We start from the raw sequence: 19826 nt of genomic DNA, 5'->3' as shown, positions 1-19826 counted from the left end.
ATTCTTAGGAATAGACAGAGAAGGCACCTTGTAGGGAGATGGCCAAGAAAGGGCGAGGCATTCCCCTGCGCAGAGGAGCATTCTCCAACCCCTGTTGATGCTCTCCAAAATCTCATCCTTGGCATTCTTCTTGGGGGGAAGAATCTGATGGGTAATTCACGCTGGCTCCAAGCATCGAAAGCCCTCATAGTCATCACCAATGACAATGACTCCACACGTGGAACTTCGTAGTTGCTTGCCAGAGGCCTAACCTGGGTGAGCTTATACCTTCACCCCCAGAATGGGGATAATAGTGTCTCCTTTGAAGTGTTCTAACTACGGTTAGAAACAAAATATGTAAAGCACCTAGCACAGTCAGGAGGGGTCCAAACATGGCGCCTGTCCAATGGAGGATCCATCTCCAGGCTGGTTTAAACACTGGGATCCTCTCTGAACTTCTCTTCTTCCTCACAAGCAGCTCCCCATTGGGCCCACATGTTTGTTCTCATTATGTAAATGCTGCTGATCCTTGATCTTTTTTTGTTTTTTGTTTTTTCGAGACAGGTTTTACTGTCCTAGAACTTGCTCTGTAGACCAGGCTGGCCTCAAACTCATAGAGATCCCCTGCTTCTGCCTCCCAAGTGCTGGGATTAAAGGTGTGGGCCATCACTGCTGGCAGGCTTTCATCTGGTCCCCAGATGGAGGTGCTGTTTGGGGAAGCTGTGGACCCTTTAGGAAGTAGGATCTTGTTGGAGGAGGTAGGTCATTGGGGGTGGGTCTGGAGGCTGGCCTCACTTCCTATCTACTCTCTGTTTACTAACTGGAGACACAATGTAACCAGCTGTCTCTTGCTCCTGCCTTTGTGCCTTCCTTGCCCCGATGGACTGTTTCCCTTAAACTGTGAGCCAGGATCAATCCTTCTGGACCCCAGAAACCTGCCCACACCCCTTGGCTGGGTACTGTAGAAGAGATTCCAGATGTACCATTTACAGTTCTCCTCATCTGCTCCGGAAGGATTGCCTCCTATGTCTGGGGACATCTGGCATCTTGAAGGCTAAAAAGTAGAATGGAGTGCCTTCTCCCACCAGTGAGTTCTGAGCAAATCACTCCTCCACTTCTAAGTGTTTAACAGCTCTTGGCTCCCCCTGGTACAGGGCAGTGGCCTCTGCATGCCTTGACCCACTTTTGCAATTCTTTTGTCCCTTGGTCTCTTTCTTGCATGCTGGGTTCCAGCCTGAGTGAATCCCCCCATTCTCTGAGCAAGTCCTGTACTGCTCTGTCCAGACGCCTGTGTCCTACCTCACAACCTTCTCCCTAACATCTCCTTCAGTGAACCCTGAACCCCTCCCCTGAAGTTTGTGGTCCCCAAAACAAGACACGGGCTCTGTCACCACCCTCCACTACTTGGTCATTATGCAGTGATTTACATCTCTTGCTGCACTTCCACACTATAAATTCCTTGAAGATCTAAATTGACAAATATGAGAAGTTAACCTTTCTTCCTTTTCGGTGCCACAGTTTGAATCTGGACTAGTCCCCGAAGGTCCCTTCGTTAATGGTTTGGTCCAGGGTGCTGTTGGGAAGTGGTAGAACTTGGAGAGGTGGGGCTTGTAGGAGCTCTCAGGATTATTGGGAGTGTGACTTTGAAGGGCCTCTTGTGGCCTCTGCCCTGTCTTCTCTTTCACCCACTGGCCCCCAGTGGAGAGGCTGTACCTGCCTGTGTTCCCTCGGTGATGCACTGCTGGCCCCATTCCCGAGCAGAGACTCAGAAGAAGTATGTCCATCATACTTCTGGGGACTGGAATCCCCAGAACTCTTAGTTAAAATCTCCCCCCCCCCCCCCCGTATTTGCTATAGTAACTCACCATGGACTAACACAACAGGCCTGAGGCCCTCCATGTTCAAGAACTGACTACATAAGGGTGAACTATCAAAGAGGGCTTTAAAAATGAATACCTTCAAGTGTTCTAACTGTTGACTAACAAATGAAAACTTAATTCTAGCTAATGAAACTTATCGCTTCCTTCATCCACTACACCGTTGCTAAAAGCCACCCAGATATTAAAAACATCCGTGACTCATTTTTATGCAAACTTCCCTGCTGATATGCATCAGCACCAGCCACCTAGATGAATAATCAAGTGTCATTTCCAATAAGTCAGAGACTCCTGTCAAGAGTTGTGGCCAATTAGAACTTACTCTGGTGAGGAGGTGGCTGTCGGGTTGCCAAGCAACAGCCAAGCTGTAAAGCACATTTAGATGCTCCTTTCCATTTAACCGGCGGCTAGTTGGGAGTGACATTATGATTCCAGCAAAAGAAAGACAAATTATAACCCAGGATGGGGTACCCGTGATGAGGAGTGTGTTTTCTTTTAAATGGAAATGGAAAACGAACATTTTTTTAAGTAGAGTTTAAACAGTCCGTCATTATTCTGATTTTAATTAGAAGATTAGGTGTCAGTAGGGATACAACTGTGTCTCAGGATAATGGTCTCACGCTGCCAGATAAATACCCAGACATCCTGGAAAATGGGCAGCTGGTCAGACAGGGACAATGTATTTTTGGACTCTGAAGTATTTATTACCGCAGCTACTCTGGTTTATAATGACTTTTATTTTTATTGTTCGGAAGGATTAAGAAATAAAAGCAAATATTAAAAGTAACCCGCCGGCAGGGATGCTGCCAAGAGAAAGCTGCTCACTCCAGCGTTATTGGAAAACTCTTCTGCCATAGAAGTCCCTGCACCGACTGCCGGAAGAGTTTATGCAGGGAATTTAAGGGCCAAACGGAGCCCAAAGCCACGATGATGGCTGTAACTGTGCAAAGACTTTCCCACTGAAATGGTCCGAGCCTCACGTTCACTCATAAGCTGGCTGTATCCACTTGAATTTTTTAAAATTGTAGCCATTCTTGACTCATACGTCTTCTCCCAGGCAGGAAGGGCCTATGGGGAGTAATAAGCACATATGCCTCTGTCTACAAGACTCATACATTATTGACTATGCCTTCCCGACAGGAAACATCTGGATGAAAGTGAAAAATTAGGCAGAGAGCTGCAGCTCTTGGTGCTGTGCGAGATGCCAGCCTTCCTTGTTTGTTTCACGTTGTGGAAACTGGTATCCATGTGTGAGTGGCTTATTCACTTTGGGGAGACACCCACATCCTCCGGGGCTCACTTATAAAGTTGCCTGATCTCTTATATCTGCTGGAGCCTTGGTTATCTGGGTGAGGGAGCAAATGTTCACCACTGATAGAAGATTCTCAAGACAGAACAGATAGGGGTTTAACACTGTTACTGAGAGATCATGTGTAGAGGTTTGGTCTTCAGGACCGAGGTATTAGGAAGTGCTGTGGACCTTTAATTGCTAAGTTACAGGGAGCATGCCTTTGGAGGAGACTGGGGACCCTGGTCTGTCTTTGTCTCTGCTCTGATTCTAGATGTGAACATTTGTTCCAACATGCACTTGTCATGACATGCCACCATCTGCCATTCTCCCTGGAGGCCAAGCCAGTTGAGATAATTGATTTTAGACTTTGACTTTGCTAAATTGCAAGCTAACTAGACCTTTTATCTTGATAGGTTACCTGCCATGGGTATTTTATTGTAGCAATGCAAAGTTGACTAATATGATGCCATGTTGGCTTTTTGTCCTTGAAGCACTAAAACGTGAGGCTCATAGTGGGAATTGCAAAGACCTACTATCCAACAGCACCATTTTGCTCAATAACAAACTATGGCATTAACTCCCCAGGCTTTTACCTTTTTAAACTATGAGTCCAGAATAAACAAAGCTAGACTAATAATCAAATGTCTTTTTAATGTGTTAGAGTGCATGGTGAATCTAATAAGTTGGTAATATTTCATCAAGTTATTCAACCATGGAGGCCTTTTCATCCTCAATGATTTCAGATCCCTTTCCTTGGTGTGAATCAGCTTTCTGCCACTATGAAAACACACCTGAGACAAGCAATTTATACAGAGAATGTGTTTCTCTAGGCTCACATGTTTGGATGGTTCAGTCCGTGGTCAGCCAGCCCTATGGTGTGACAGCACACTGTAGCTAGGGTTTGTGTCAGAGCCAAACCTCTGACTGCACAGCCAGGAAGAGAAGGAATCAGATGTTTGGGATGCCACAGTCCCCTTTCAGGGATGTACCTCCTTTACTACACAGCCTTTACTACACAGGCCTTTAGGAGGCACTCAGGTTCCTAGCCTTTACCACACAGGCCTTTAGGAGGCACTCAGGTTCCTAGCCTTTACTACACAGGCCTTTAGGAGGCACTCAGGATCCTAGCCTTTACTACACAGGCCTTTAGGAGGCACTCAGGATCCTAGCCTTTACTACACAGGCCTTTAGGAGGCATTCAGGATCCCAGGAATAGAAGGGAGCCCAACTCATCACCATGTCAATGCAGCCGCCTGCTTCCTCCTCAAAGCATTCTCTCCTCTTGGGTACCCGAAGGTCACCTGCCACTCTCCTGCTGACTCACGCAATCTTACAAGAGTCTGTGAAAGTTAGTCCTTCAAGTTGGAAGAGTGTAGAGGGAAACACAGATGTGCGGGTTCCACTATACCTTCCCTCTTTCTGATTAGTTATGACATTTAAAAAGAAAAGCACTAACTTGCCCTGAGGGCATCCCATTATTTATGTGTTTCCGTTGGAGAAGTATGGATTTAGTTTCAATTTTATTTCCTGAAATTAAATCCATTTACTTCCTGGTTCACAATAAAATTGCACACGATTCCAGGATTACTCACAGCCTTTGGTAAGGAATCTAGTGAAAGACCGTCAAGACCTAAATAAATCTCCCAGCTGCCCTTTTAAAAGCACGAACATTTTTGGAGGATGGGTGGAAAACCTGGCAGGCTAACCAGGCAAGATTTCTCTAACAACAACAACAATACTGAGCAATACTCAGCAATCCATTCTATAAATCCTAACCACTAGTCTATCACCATCCTATGATCCTGCTGGTCCCTTCTTCCTCAAGCAAGCTGCATCAATCACATTTGCTCTGGCTTTACCTCTGCATATTATCCCCACTAAGACTAAAGCCAAAAGCAATTTATTTTTAAATGAAAATGTGACCTCACTTGACTCCCAGCTTTTTCAAACAAGCAAGCAAAAGCCATAGAAACCTGCATGCACACATGTGTGCATGTGCATGCACACACACAATGCTGATCATAAAGTGATTCCGAGCACTGTTGACTGAGGCAGCCTAACCTAAGACAGATGAAGCCAAGGGGTGCTTTCAGGTTAGGAAGGCCTCCAGAAATCAACAGTGTGCTAGGGAAGGAGGCGTGTGGCATTCGGGGGCAGGTGGGGAGGACCACAGCTCTCAAAGTGCCAAAGGAAAATGTGGGGGGTCATCACACCCCACCTTTCCCCAGGGTACTCTTGAGCAGGAGCAGCAGGAAATATTAGATGGAAAGATAGCTAGAGAGAGAGAGAGAGAGAGAGAGAGACAGACAGACAGACAGAAACACACAATAGCCTGGGGAGGGCCTGGATCCTTATCCATCAGGCCCTGACTGTCTCTGCCAAAGGACTTTTAAAGGAATGCGAAGGGGAGGAGCCAAAAACCTCCCCCAGCACAGCCAAGTGCAGACCCTTCCAACCACCTGCCGACCTTGCTGGTGATCAAATCATCCCCTTGTGCAGCTCTGCTGTGTCAGGCAAACTCAGACCTCACAAGGAAACTTCTGTGAGTTCCCACAGGAGAAGTCTCACAATTCCAAAGAAAAGCAGACTTTGTATTTGTTTATTTAGAATAACCCCTGGGGGTGATAAACCCTGAAGTTTGGTGACAGGGTTTGCTTCAGGAAGGACTGGAAATGTTGAGGTCTCACGGCTCTCTCCATGTAGCTGCGGGCCTGGCTCAGCATCCCTGCACTGTCTCGTTTTCCTCTGTCTCTTTATGACCTGCTGTTTCTACTTCCATGTGGACGGCCTGTGAGTTTGTAAGGAGAAGGCCAACAATTTGCAACATCCTCTTACTTAGCCTTTTCTTTTTCAATTATGCGTCTATGTCTCTGTGTGGGTACGTGCATGCAAGTGTGGCTGCCCAGAGAGGCCAGAAGAGGGCATCAGATCCCCTGGAGCTGGAGTTACAGGGGGTTGTGAGCCACCGTGTGGGTGCTGAGAACCGAACTTCGGTCCTCCGTGAGCGCAATGTGGACTCTGAACCCTGGAGCCCTCTCTCCAGTCCCTTGATTTTTTTCTTGATAATGTGACTTCCCTTTTATTTATTTATTTTTTGTCACACAGCATTCACCCATCCACTGAGCCACCATTACTGAGTGCCTATTATATACCTTGTGTATGCAGCGAAAAGTTACAAAGATAACGTAACAGGAAAAAGAAAAAACTTTGTCCCCTGGAGCATCCATGAAGCAGGATGAGGCACACAACCAACCCAGTAAATACATAAACTGAACGCAGCCCCTTGGAGTCAGGGAGAAATAAGACAGAGAAGACCGGGCCTGGGAAAGCAGCAGAGAGGTGAGTGGTACAGTGAGGTGGGGGGACCGGGCAGAGCACCCCTACCCTGGAGCTGTCCAATTCAGGCTTTAGCAGAATCCTGGAGGGACCCACAGGGGTTCTCAGGCACCTCAGACACTTTAATTCCATGTGACTTGGAGTAGCCAAGAAGAATTAGCTTTTAGTTTGTTTGGTTTGGTTTTTTGAGAGAAGGTCTCATTATGTAGCTTAGGCTGACTTCAAACTTGTAAACCTCCTGTCTCTGCCTCACCAATGCTGGGATTATAGGCAACAAGTTGTAATCTGCCCCTAGTCCCATAGTGAGAACCAATGAGCTAGAGGTGAAAGGTCAAGGAAGCATCTAGAACACATCAGGGTCACATCTGCTGGGAAAGGAGGTGGTCAGGACACACTTCTTGGGCAGCAGCCTGTTCCGTCTGTCTGTTGTCTCCTGGGCCTTCTTCTACAAGCAGCTGGGAATGGATGCTGGAGACACTAGCAGTGAGGAAATGCCAACACCAGCTTTGATAGGAAAGGGAGGGCCATTGGGTTGAGAAAGGAGAATGCCCAGAGTCATTGTGACATCTCATGGAGCCTGATGTTACCTTGGCCTGGCTGCCCTCCTAGAGTTCTGTAGGCAAAGCACCCCTTCTTCCCCACCACTCAAGGCCAGCACTTCCCTATCTAAGATGCATCTCAGCCCTGCAAAGTGCTTCTCCATTCAGAAAACAGCCTCGCCCAACAGGTAGTTTGAAGTTCACAATCTCAGACCTGGCCAGGACCTCCTGGGTGGGAGTTTGCATTTGAACAGGCTCCCCAGTCAATTACACATGAAAGTATGAGAAACACTGTTCTATTTTCCTCCCGACTGCCTCAAAGTGCCTCAAGCAGTGTCCCGGGACAGAGCCAGGCTTGCAGTGTGAACCATTGATTTATGGTACCTGGGCATGCGGGACACCAGAGAAAGGCAAGACACTTTGCTTTCTCTAATGGATGGGCCGAGGCCCCCAGTGGGTGAGACACTTTGATGTACCACCTGGGCAGGCCTTGCACCTGGTCTATCTCTGCCTCACTTTGGAGAGAAGCTGGTTCAGTAAGAGCAAGAATCTGCTTCCTGTCTCTTACCTCATTCAACTTTTCAGGACTGAAAGCGGGCATCAGGGCACCTCTGACTTCTTCCCATCTTTTGTCGCGTAACAATAGGATGCTGTGTGCTACCGGCTTGGGTTCCAGACCTGAGGCCTGAAGGAAAGCGACAAACAGAGGGTTAGCATCCAGGGAGCCAACGCCACTTCAGTGGCTGTGCTAGGTAGCTTCAACTGTCAATCAAGTCATCTGAGAAGGGAGTCTCCATCGAGGGAATGGACGGATCAGATTGGCTTGTGGCGTGTCTGTGGGGGTTATCTTGATTGTTAATTGATGGAGGAGGGCCCCGCCCACTGTGGGCAGCACTACTCCCTGGGCGGGTGGTCCTGGGCTGTAGAAAAAGCCAGCTAAGCACAAGCCCAGGAGCAAGCCAGCAAGCAGTGTTCTTCCATGGTTTCTGCTTCAAGACCCTGCTGGAGTTCCTGCCATGACTTCCTTCAGTGATGGACTGTGATCTGTCTGGAAGCACAACCCACACAGACCCTTCCTCCCCAAAGCTGCTTTTGGTCAGAGTGTCTCCTCACAGCTGCGGAATGAAAACAGGACAGTGGTAATTGAAGGACATAGTGAACACCGCTGTTAAACTCCACCAATAACCCAAACCTAGATTTCTCTTGCAAGGTCACAGAGAAGCTTTATACTGTTCATGGACAAGGATCTAGGACCCACAACTGAGGACAACAGGAGACAGATGGACAGATCTGCTGGCCTTGTCACAGTGAGAACATTATCAGAATAACACAGTGGCCTCGGTGTGCCCTGAGGCCCCTTGTGAGGCCCTCTGACAATGACCAAAGTGGGTTTTCTAGGGTTGAAGGCCACATCTGGATTTTGTGGCAAGAGATTTGGGGTGTCTGGATTGATTGGGTTTGGCTCAGAGAGGACAGAATTGTGTACCCATGTCCTTAGGATGCCGGAGGTAAGAGAAAGGACAGCTGAACAAGTGTCCTTCAGAGGAGAGAGGCTTCTAAGAGCTCATCTGCTATGATGGTTCTGTGTTCCAGCATTCACTGGGCTTTCCTTTTCTTTTTTAACTTTAACTTTGAAAATTCCATATGTGAGTACTGTATTTATATCATCCCCCCTTCTCCTTCCATACGCATCCCTGATGACTCCTTCTCAAATTCATGATCTTATTTTTTAATTATAGATACACATATAAGTTTCTAAGTTCATTTAGTATTGCTCAGATGTGTTCAGAGCTGACCTTTGGGATTGGATAACCTATGGGGGGGGGGTCTCATCCTTGGAGAAGGCCAATTCTCCCTCCCTCAGCAACTGTCAGTTGCCTGTAGCTCTTCATCTAGGGATGGAATCTTGTGAGATGTCCCTATATATGTTGGTATGTCAACTGGTGGTGTCATTTTTTTTAGGCCTTGTCATTTTTCTTTTATTGAAAAAAATATTTTTTTGTACTATATATTCTGATTATGATTTCCCCTCCGGTTACTCCTCCCACGGTCTTGCCATTTTTCAAGCCTTGTTTAAGCAACAGCATTATTGAGAGTTTCTGGATGCGCTTCCCTGTCGTGTAGAAGACACTATCTCAAAGAGGGTCCTCTGGCTCCTACAGTCTTTCTGTCTCACTCCTCTGGTGTCCCCTGAGCCTTAGGTGTAGGGGTGTGTGTCATAGGTCTATCAGCTGGGGCTGGGTACCCCATGGCCAGTTGTTCTTTGAGTTTTGGCCAGTTGTGGCTTTCTGAAATGGTCTCTGTTGACTGCAAAAAGAAACCCCTTTGATGAAGGGTGAGATACACGTTTGTCAAGCAAAGGATGAGATCTGCATTTACATATATGCCAGTCATGTGTCTGGAGGTAGGTCTGTGAGTGTGCCTATGGCATGGAGTGGGTGGGAGTTGGAGGGACTCAACAGCCACAGCGGATGTGTGAGCCTTGTGTCTGGAGGTAGGCCTGTGAGTGTCTTTGTTTTACTCTTAATCAACATAGATTTACTAAATGCCCAGTATGGGCATTTTGGCTTGATTTGTACCTCCTGAAAGGTTAAATATGGAAATCTGGATCCCTAGAACTCCCTATTTGGGCATAGGGACTTTAAAAGGTATCTAAAATAAATAAAGCCTTTATGGTGAGCCCTAGTCCAGTGTGCTTAGTGTCTGTATATTCTTATAAGATTAGGACACAGGGGTTTGGGGATTTAGCTTAGTGGTAGAGTGCTTGCCTAGCAAGCACAAGGACCTGGGTTCGGTCCTCAGCTATGGTTAAAAAAAAAAAATTAGGACACAGACATGCAAACAGAGGACCACAGGGCATGTAGAAGACAGTCATTTAAGCCAAGAGACAGATCACAGGTGATATCAACCCTGACCTCACTCCTACTTCCAGCCTGTCCAGAACTGTGACAAAATGCATTCCTGGGTGTGGGTCCCTCAGTATAAGATACTCAGCTATGGTCTTCCCAGAAAGCTTATACAGAATGTTCAAGAACTTGTTACAGACAGTACTGAGCAGGAAGCACTTGGCTTTGGCCCTTGTATTGGTTTGCTTTCTATTGATGTGACAAAGACCATGACCAAAAGCAACTTGGGGAGGAAAGGGTTTATTTTACCTTAGCATCGTGGAGGGAAGTCAGGGCAGGAACTTGGAGGCAGGAACTGAGGCAGAGATCATGGAGGAACATTGCTAACCGATTTGCTTGTTTTCTTATACAACCCAGGGTGACCGTGCACAGTGAGCTGGGCCCTCCCTCATCAGTCCTTCATAACATTTTTTTTTTAAAAAAGTGCCCCACGGCCTTGCCTATAGACCAATCTGATGGAGGCATTTTCTCACACGAGCTTCCCTCCTCTTAGATGATTCTAGCTTGTGCCAAATTGACAAAAAGTTAACTGCCCTCATGAGGCTGACGGTCGAGTGGAGAAGCAGAGGAGAGTGAATAGCATTATAGCTTATGAGAAAGTGAGTTTCTCAAGGGGAAGACTGAGTGTGGGGGCATTGTTATGGGGTTACATGGTCAGGATCCTGGTCCTGAGAATAAGCCATTTAGTAACTGAGCCAAGAAACATACAAAGGAGTCCCTCCCTAGGGCCTTCTCCTTCCCTCCTCTCCCAGGCCACTCTTCTATCCTAAAGGCAGCCATGCCAGCTGTGGTTACAAATGGTACCCTCCCTGTTCGTCAGTGTGGCCCCAGCTCTGAGGATGCAGCAGGATTCTGGGACCAAGCACTCCACAGGACCATGTGTGCCTTGGGGCTCCACTGTTTCCTTTCACTGTTTTAATTATAGCTGAAGCACGAAGCCAGCCATCATAATTCAAACGCCTTGTAAAAACTCCTATTTAGAGGAAAATTATAATTTTCTGATAAAATATGAACACTCAAAATAAGCCATAAAACATAACTGCAAAGTATCTAGAGGATTTAATTATATATTAGAACCCAGTTGCTGGGATATTTTTCTGCAGAGGAATACCTCTCTATATTTAGAATGAGATTCTTTAGGAGTGCCGTGGCCACTAAATTACGGTTTTATGGAATTTTTGGAACATAATCTGTTTATTTAGGTTCCAGAGTCAAAGGAGGAAATCATACATTATGGATATTTATAGAGTGGCAAAGCCCCAGCCTGTGGCACACTGCTAAGACTTTTCACTTGGGAAAAGAAAAAAAGTGAGACACAGGTTTATACGGTTCTGCTACAACAGACTCAATTGTTGAGTCAGGGTCAAGATTGACTGGATTTGATCCGTCCTTGAGACTTAAGAAATGGGAGGCTGGGGAGCCAGCAGAATGCTCATTGAGGCCCTGAATTCCACCCTTGGAACCCATGTATAAAAAGGTTGGATGTGGCGGGTGCATGTATAATCTTAGCACTGGGGATGAGGAGATGGGCAGATGCTGGCCATCCAGCCCAGCCTACTCAGCAAGCAAACTCTAGGGCAATAAGGGATCATGTCTCAAAACAAACCAAGAACCCAAGGTGGATGGCACCTGAGAAATGACACCCGTGTTTGACCTCTGGCCATACACGCACGCACCTGTGCCCCTGTATACAGACACAGAAGACCTAAGGGCTGGGTTCCTGCTATCTTCCATCTTATAGGGAAAATCCCTCACTCTCCATGTGGTATGTTATTAGACTCCCAACCGCCCCCTTAGCCTTCTATATCTTCAGACTAGTTCTACTGAGTCCTCCGTGGCTTTGCTTTTTGGGTTTTTTACTTGTTTGTTTTTGATAGTCAAAGTCAAGGGTAACACTCACGGAAGTATTTCATGTCTAAGCATGTATTAGAACAAAAAGAACAGCAAATCGGTCATTTCAACAGACGGCAAGAAGGTATTAACAGCAAGTGTATTAGCTACTTTTCTCGTGGCTGTGACAAGAAGCAACTTGAGAGGAGGGTTTTAGTTGGGCTTATGGTTTGAGGGGATGTAGTTCTTCATGGTGGAGGAGGCCTGCGGCACGTGGCTCTGTGATAATGGGGGAGTGTGTGGCAGCTGCTTGTCCACATCTCAGTAGATCAGGAAGCAGAGGGACAGAAAATAGGCCATGTCTCCCAGGGACCCACTTCTTCCAAGGAGGCCCTTTGTCCTAAAGGCTCCCCCACCTCCCAAATTAGCACAGCTGGCTGAGACTAAGTGTTCAGTTACAGGAGCCTGAGGAAGAGATTGTATACCCAAACCTTCAGCCTCTGGCCGCTGTAGGCTTATGGACGTCTCCTAATGCAATATGTACTCAGTCTATCTTCAAAGGTTCCCCCAGCCTCACAGTTCTAACTGTTCAAGAGTCCAAAGTTTCTGAGACTCAAGGTTGTGAGCCCTTGTAAAACAAACAAGCCATGAGCTGCACCTCCCAACACGCAGAGTGAGCATTCCCAAAATGAGGGAATGGGAGCCCAACAAAAAGATCAGTCCCAAACCAAACCCAAGCCTAGCAAGACAAACACTACACGGCGCAGCTCTGTGTCTGATATCAGGGACTTTGATTGTGTCATCATTGCTCCAAAGGGCTTGAGAAATGCTGCCTCTCAGCTCTGTTGTCTATAATACACGTGGTCTCTCCTTAGGTTTGGTTCCTCCCAGTGCTCAATGTTTTTCTCATCGAACATCCTGTATTTATGACATCTCTAACAAAGGCTCCAACGTCACAGCTTCATTCACAATCTTCTCAGGAGCTTCATGTGGGGAAATCTAACCCTGCTACACATTCTCCGGCCTCTGCTATTTTCTGGAACCTTGGTGCAAGATTCTATGACCCCGTAACTGTTGGTTTCTACATGCCTGCAAAACCAGCACAATGTTGACAAGGAATCCAGTTCTTCTCCTGGATGGAGATATAGCCTAGCCCACTGGGCTACAGGCACACTAGGCTCTGTGCATCTTCGTGACTGGACCTGGAAAAACCTTCCCTAGATGGCCATGCCCATGAACCCGACTGTAACTGTCTACATTTCTGATGGCGTGTTGATCTTCCTAACTTTTAACAGAATGACCCATTATATAATGCTTACAATATTCTAAGGCTTTCCTAGTCCATAGTTCCAAACTCTTCAAAATCTTTTCCATAGCCCTGCTCTAAAGACCTATGAACCACATGTAGTCATAGCCACGACTCACTTCTCAGCACCAGTTTTCAGTATCAGCGTTTTATCTCACAGCTGTGACCATATACCCAACAAGAAGAGACTTATAGAAGAAGAGTTTGCTTAGGTTGACAGAATGGAAACAATGTGGTGATATTTTATTTGTGCTGAAATGTGATTTTTAGTTGTATGTTAATAAATAAAGTTTGTCTGGAGATCAGAGGTCATAGCGAGCCATAAAAAGAAGTCAGGTGGTGGTAGCGCACGCCCTTAATCCAATCACATGGCAGGCAGAGTCTCTGTGTGGTCAAGGACACAGCCAAGCATTGCTGTGGGATGGTCTGTATGTCAAGTGTGTTGCTGATCGGTCAGTAAATAAATCACTGATTGGCCATTGGCTAGGCAGGAAGTATAGGCAGGACAAGGAAAAGAATTCTGGGAAGTGGAAGGCTGAGAGAGAGACACTGCGAGCCGCCATGAGGACAAGGAAGATGTAAGGTACCAGTAAGCCATGAGCCATGTGGCAAAGTAAAGATTAATAGAAATGGGCTAAATATAAGAGTAAGAGCTAGACAATAACAGGCCTGAGCTAATGGCCAAGCAGTTTAAATAATGTAAGAGTCTGTGTGTTTATTTTATAAGTGGGCTCTGGGACTGGCGGGACTTGGTGGCGGGAGCTGGAGAGAAATTCTCCAGCAACAAAGCATGGTGACACATGCCTTTAATCCCAGTACCAACCATAGAGACCTGGAGGTCTGTATAGACAGGCAGTGACAAAGTGATGTGGCTGGGCTTAGAGCCAATGAGAAGGCAGAACAGGAAGGCAATAAAAGCACAGGTTAGACAGGAAGAAGCTCTCTGGGGAAGCAATGGTGAGGTGGTAAGCTAAGGCTAGTCATGGCTCTTCACTATTTCTCTGATCTCTTCGGCTATTACCCCTGTATCTGGCTCTGTGTTTCTTATTTAATAAGACTGTTTAGAAATTCATCTACAGAGCAAGGCGGAAGGTGGCTCTGTGGCCATGGGAGTGTCCAGGAAGTAGAGAAGGGATAGGAAATGGACCTGGGATATAAATCTCAAGGCCTATACTTCAGTGAACCACTTTCTCCAGCTAGACCACACCTCCTAAAGGTTCTAGTACCCCCCCCCCCAAGAGCACTACTATTGGAAGACCAAATATCCAAATACATGAGCTGTGTGTGGGGGCATTTTACATAAAACAGAACGAAAACACAGGTGTGAATCAGCTGTCATATTCTAGGACGTCTACCTGCAAAAGGAAACCCTTGAAAATGCAGGCTGTGGGACTTGGCGTGTGCCCAGTGAATATTTATTGGATTCATATTACACAAGAGAGGGAGGTTCGGTTGTTTTTGTGACCCTGAGGTGTGGAATTGGAAAGAGCTCACAGGAAAATCACACCTATCTCCAGGGGAGCAAGCTCTTTAATCAAAATTCTTAATCATTCAAAGGCGAGCCAAGCTGCCTTCAGCAGTGAGCTCCCCATCACCAGAAGGATGATACACAGCTTACTAGGAACACAGTTCCAGAAGTTTGGCCCCTGGGTTGGGGGCGGGACCTAGATGACCTTCTAGAACTCTCCTGACCTGAGGCTTCATCTCCAGATCATCATGCCAGTTGACATTTTGTTTTATTTTGTTTGGAGACAGGGTCTCGCCATGTAGTCTAGGCTGGCCCCAGACTCTCCATCTTCTTGCTGAGTACTGGAATTACAAGCATGTGGTACCAGGCTGTTTTTTTTTTTAAATAAATTTTGAAAAATGAATACACATATACAAAATTAACCTGTTCTTAAGTGTTTAGCACAGTGCTGAGTGCTTTCCACTGCTAGGCGGCCATTGCCACCGCCGTGCGCACAGCTCTCTTTCATATTTCAATTTCTCATGTGCATCTGTCTATGCATAGTACATGGTACTGTGTTACATAGAGCATTTTCATATAAGCATGTGCTGTATATAGAGCATATTTACCGCCATACCCTACTATGCACCTCCACCCTGCCTGATCCTTTGTTCCCAGGGCGGTTTTGCATCTAATCTCATGTCATACACATGTGCATGGCTTTATGTATCTGTTTAAAATCTAGGAACCACAAAGGAGAGAAAAAAAAATCTGGTTTTTGAGACAGACTTAATTTGCTTAGGTGATGATCTCTGATTGCATCCTGCAAATAATGCAGCTTTGTTCTTTTTTTATGGCTGAAAGAAAATGCTGTTGTGGATAAATATCACCTTTTCTTTATTCTTCTTTCTGCTGCTGGATACATAAGTCAGTTCTGTACTATAATCACTGTGAATCACACAGCCGTGATCCCTGATATGAAATCTCTGTGATGTGCTGATTTGGAACACAGAAGAATTTCCGTCACGCAAACCTGCAGCAGCTCTACCTGCTGGACCACACCCCTCCTCCACAGCTCTGCCTATGCATTGTCCCCACTAGCTTTACTGAGGAAGGTCCTGGAAAGTCTTGAGGGCCCTTGAAGGAGTAAAGCGTAACTGGCTGGGCAGAGGGAGACTTTGGGTCTTCAGAAAGGAGCTCAGAGACACAGGGCTCTCTAGACTCTTCTCTGTCCATCTGGCCATGTATGCTAAGTGTCCGTGAAGGTGCCTCCGAGTTCTTTCAGGCCAGATGTGTGTAATATTCAGGCCAGAACCTGTGGACTGTCTGTGTAGCGAATTGCAACCAGCACACGTGAAAAAGACCCAAGTGTGGTGTCTCATGCCTATAATCCCAGGACCTGGGAGACGGAAGCAGGGCAGGTGTGTGGGTATGGGGCTAGGCCAGCCTAAAGAGCAAGGTCCTGTCAGAACAGTAACAAAAATCAGAACACACAAAAATAAAGAAAATACAAAAAATGAGAGGAAGAAAGAGAACAAAGAAAGGGGATAAAGAGAAACAAAAAATACAGTAGGAAGTCTTGAGTTTTTCATAAACGTTTGGGATTTTGTCATCCAGCTCATTTGTCATAGGTATGTGCGTATCTATGTGTATATGTATGTGTCAACATCAAAAATGTATCTCTTACTGTTGGTCATGGCCAGTTTCTTACTATTAGGCAAGCAAGTTGGAAAAGCCTATTTTAATCCAAACCCCAACTCTTCAGGTCATCCTCTCTTTCTACTAAAAGCATATCAGTCACAACTCTGAAGTCTCTTTGATCAGCCAAGGCCAGCTCGCTCCACCCCCAGGGCCACCACCCTGGCTGTGGTCACCATCATCTCTGCCCTAACTGATGGCCCGGCCTCCAGCCTTATCACACCCATCCATTTTCCACACTGCAGGACCTTTCCAGAGTGTGAAAGTTGATCTCCTGTGACTGGAGAGTGAGCTGATGGTTACAGGAGGAAAGCGGGATCGGGGAAGGCTGGCCAAGGGGTTCTGAGCTATGGTTAGGCAGGAGCAAGAGGCTCTGCTGTACGCTGTATGATAACCTTGGATGACAGCAGTGGAGTGTGTGTTTCAGAAAGCTAAAAGAAAGGATACTGCATTAGTCTACCATGAAGATGATAAATGAGAGGAAAGACAGATGTGATTAACCTGCTTTGAACATCACACAACGTAAGGGTGCCTCATTATTATGCAAATCATTACATTTTAAACAATATTATTGTGTGAGCATGATCTGTATGAGTGCATATGAAGGTAGGGGCAATTTTAGAGCCAATTCCCTCTCTTTACCTTCATGTGGGGTCCAGGGATTGAACTCGGGTTGTCAGGCTTGCACAGGGAACACTTTTACTCAACAAACCATCTCAGCAGCCCTTATTATGCCTTTTAGCATTAGACAAAAGAAAAAGACAACAAAAGCAGAAATACAGCCTCATCCAACAGCTCCTTGTGAGAATTCCTCTCGCTTGTTTGTAAGCCAAGGAACGCTTTCACTAGCCCCCTACTCTTCCCAGACACAGCACAGGGCCAGAAGGACGTCTTTGACCTCGTGTTTTGCTGTTGTTGCTATTTGTTTGTTTCTTTTCTTTGGTTCAGCATGTGTGTGGTCAGGTGTGTGCGGGTGCCCATGTGTGCACATACGCATGAGGAGGGCAGAGGTCAACCTTGGGTAGCGTTCTTGGGAACCATCTACCTTGTTTCTTGAGATAGGGTCTCTCATTGGCCTGAAACTTAGCAGGCACACCAGACTGGCTGGTCAGCCAGCCTTGGGGGTCAATCTGTCTGTCTCCACAGCACTGGGGTTACACCCCGTGCTCCTGCATGCAGCCTTTTCACACAGATTCTGGACATCGAGCATCCACTTCATGCTTGTCATGCACTTGCTCACCTCTTTATAATTTCTCAGTCTCTGTTGAAATAGTGTGAAGATACAGGCCAGGGCCTTCTGGAAGTCCAGGCTGGGCTTGGGCAGGATGATGCAGAGGTCATAGCCTGGCTCTGGGTAAGCTTTAGGAGTGATCTATTTAGGCCTCTGTCTCCTGATAAACTGTCAATGATATTTACTTATTCTCAAGCAGGGTGGCAGAGTTTTTCATTTAACTAATGTTTACTTGGTACCTGCTATAAGCAAGGCCCTGGATTTGGGTGCTTGAGATACATTTGTGAATAAAACCAAACTCTCTCTCTGCATCGATTCTAAAGGAGGAAGGCAGACAGAAACATAAGGTATATTTAACACATACCTTGCCCACCCACTGTGCTGGGCAAGTCACTCTTTATGGCCAGACAAGGAGAGAAACAGATGTGGTGTGCTTTGGAAGGCAGAGCCAGAAGGATTCCCTGACAGATTAGTATGGGGTGGGAGAGTGTGAGCATTGATCTTCATTGTGGACACGACTGGATTCGGGATCACCTAGTAGATACACCTAGATGTGTCTGTGAGGCTGTTTCCAGAGAGGTTTAACTGAGGAGGAAGAACCGCCCTTAATGAGGAATACCGGTATCCATATCTGCTTTCTGACTGCATGTGAAGCGTGACCAGCCACCTCACACTTCCAGCACACGCCTTCTCACCATGGTAGACTTCTTTCTTCAGCCTGTGAGGTGAAATAAGCACTTCCTCCCTTAAGTTGCTTCTTGCCATGTGTTTGGTCACACCAGCAAGACAGTGACGAGTACAGAGACCAGGGTTCAAGGATGACACCAAGAGTTTTGAACTGAGCAACAGGGAGGATTTGTATCAATACAGTTAAGACACTTAGAGCATCCCTGGCATGCAGTATTTGAGGCTACTGCATGTAATTCAGTCCTCCTCATCTTCTCTCTTAAGGCTCCATCATCTCCTCAACAGTTCATCTCTTCACCTGGCACTCTTGGTCCCACTCCAGGCCTTTTCTCACTTGTCTGCTAGCTCCTACTTTCCATATAGAACTCAGCTGAGCAAACACCTCCCAAAGGAAGCTCCATTGCCTAGACATCTCTCCAATGCCCCTGTACAAATAGTACATTTCATTCCCACTTTTGGAAGGCTTTTATGTGTAGAAGCCAGGATTTTTCTTGAAGGAATTTGTAAAGGAGGGCTTTTTAGGAGTCAGCTCAAGTTCACGAACAGCAAGTGGTACCAAAACAACCTCGTGATTTTTTCTTTCCTAGAGAGGCTGATCTGTAGACGCAGGAAAGGGAGCATTTATGACTTACTTCCAAGGACATTCTTATGGAGAAGGAAGAGAAATAGTGGGTGGGTAAATAACTCTTTGGGGTGTTTTCATGGCTGATAGAACAAAGACAGATAAACTCTACCGATCTGGAGTCAAGTGGAAAACCATAGGTTTCAACGCTGAGCCTAATCCAGTTGCGTATGTTATTTGTTATTGCCACAATAAACTACTGATTTGCAGTAATCAAAGCAGAGATTAATGCTTGAAGGAGCACAGTTGAACATTAAGCCAGACCACTGCCCGAGCCAACAAAAGCCGATTCCAAAATCTGTCAGAAACTTACAAGAAAGGAAAACTTTCTCATGAACACAGATCCAAAAGGCATTTAAGCAAAACCCTAGCTAGTATGATCTAGTGACATATTAAAGAGTATTTTATCAAAACCAAACAGGGCTTTTTCAAGGAGTGTAGGCCTTGAAAAGCCACCACATATAATTTGTTACATTAACACAGTAAAGGAGAAGACCTATACAATCTCAACAGATGCCAAGAAACATTTAATAAATTTAATATTTAGTAAATTTGATATTTAATAAATTTCAATAGCCAAATCTTAATAGACTATGAATAAAATGACATGAAATATGCCTGGTGGTGGTGGCACATGTCTTTAATCCCAGCACTCAGGAGACAGGGACAGGTGGGTCTCTGTGAGTTTGAAGCTAGTCTGGTCTACAGAATGAGTTCCAGGACAGCCAGGGCTACACAGAGAAACCCTGTCTCAAAACAAACAGACAAACAAACAAACAAAAACCCAAAACCAAAACCATGAAATATGTACAAATTTGCATAGAAGAAATAAAACTGTATTTATTATAGATGGCATGGAGAAATAGTATAGAAAGTTCAAGGAGTGTCGGCCACCATACTATTTGAATTTATACTGAGTGTAAGACTGTTGAGTGCAGACTAAAACTGTCCATTTCTTTAATGCACTAGGCTGGCTTCAAACTTAGAAATCTGCCTGCCTCTGCCTCCCAAGGGCCATGAAAGGCATGTGCCACCAAGATCAGTTTTAAAATTATCTAATTGTTAAGAAATATATTT

Source organism: Peromyscus eremicus, chromosome 3 (assembly GCF_949786415.1).
Source record: "Peromyscus eremicus chromosome 3, PerEre_H2_v1, whole genome shotgun sequence".
Taxonomy (NCBI): domain Eukaryota; kingdom Metazoa; phylum Chordata; class Mammalia; order Rodentia; family Cricetidae; genus Peromyscus; species Peromyscus eremicus.
The sequence above is the reverse complement of the archived record's forward strand: the minus strand, read 5'-3'. Positions refer to the sequence as shown.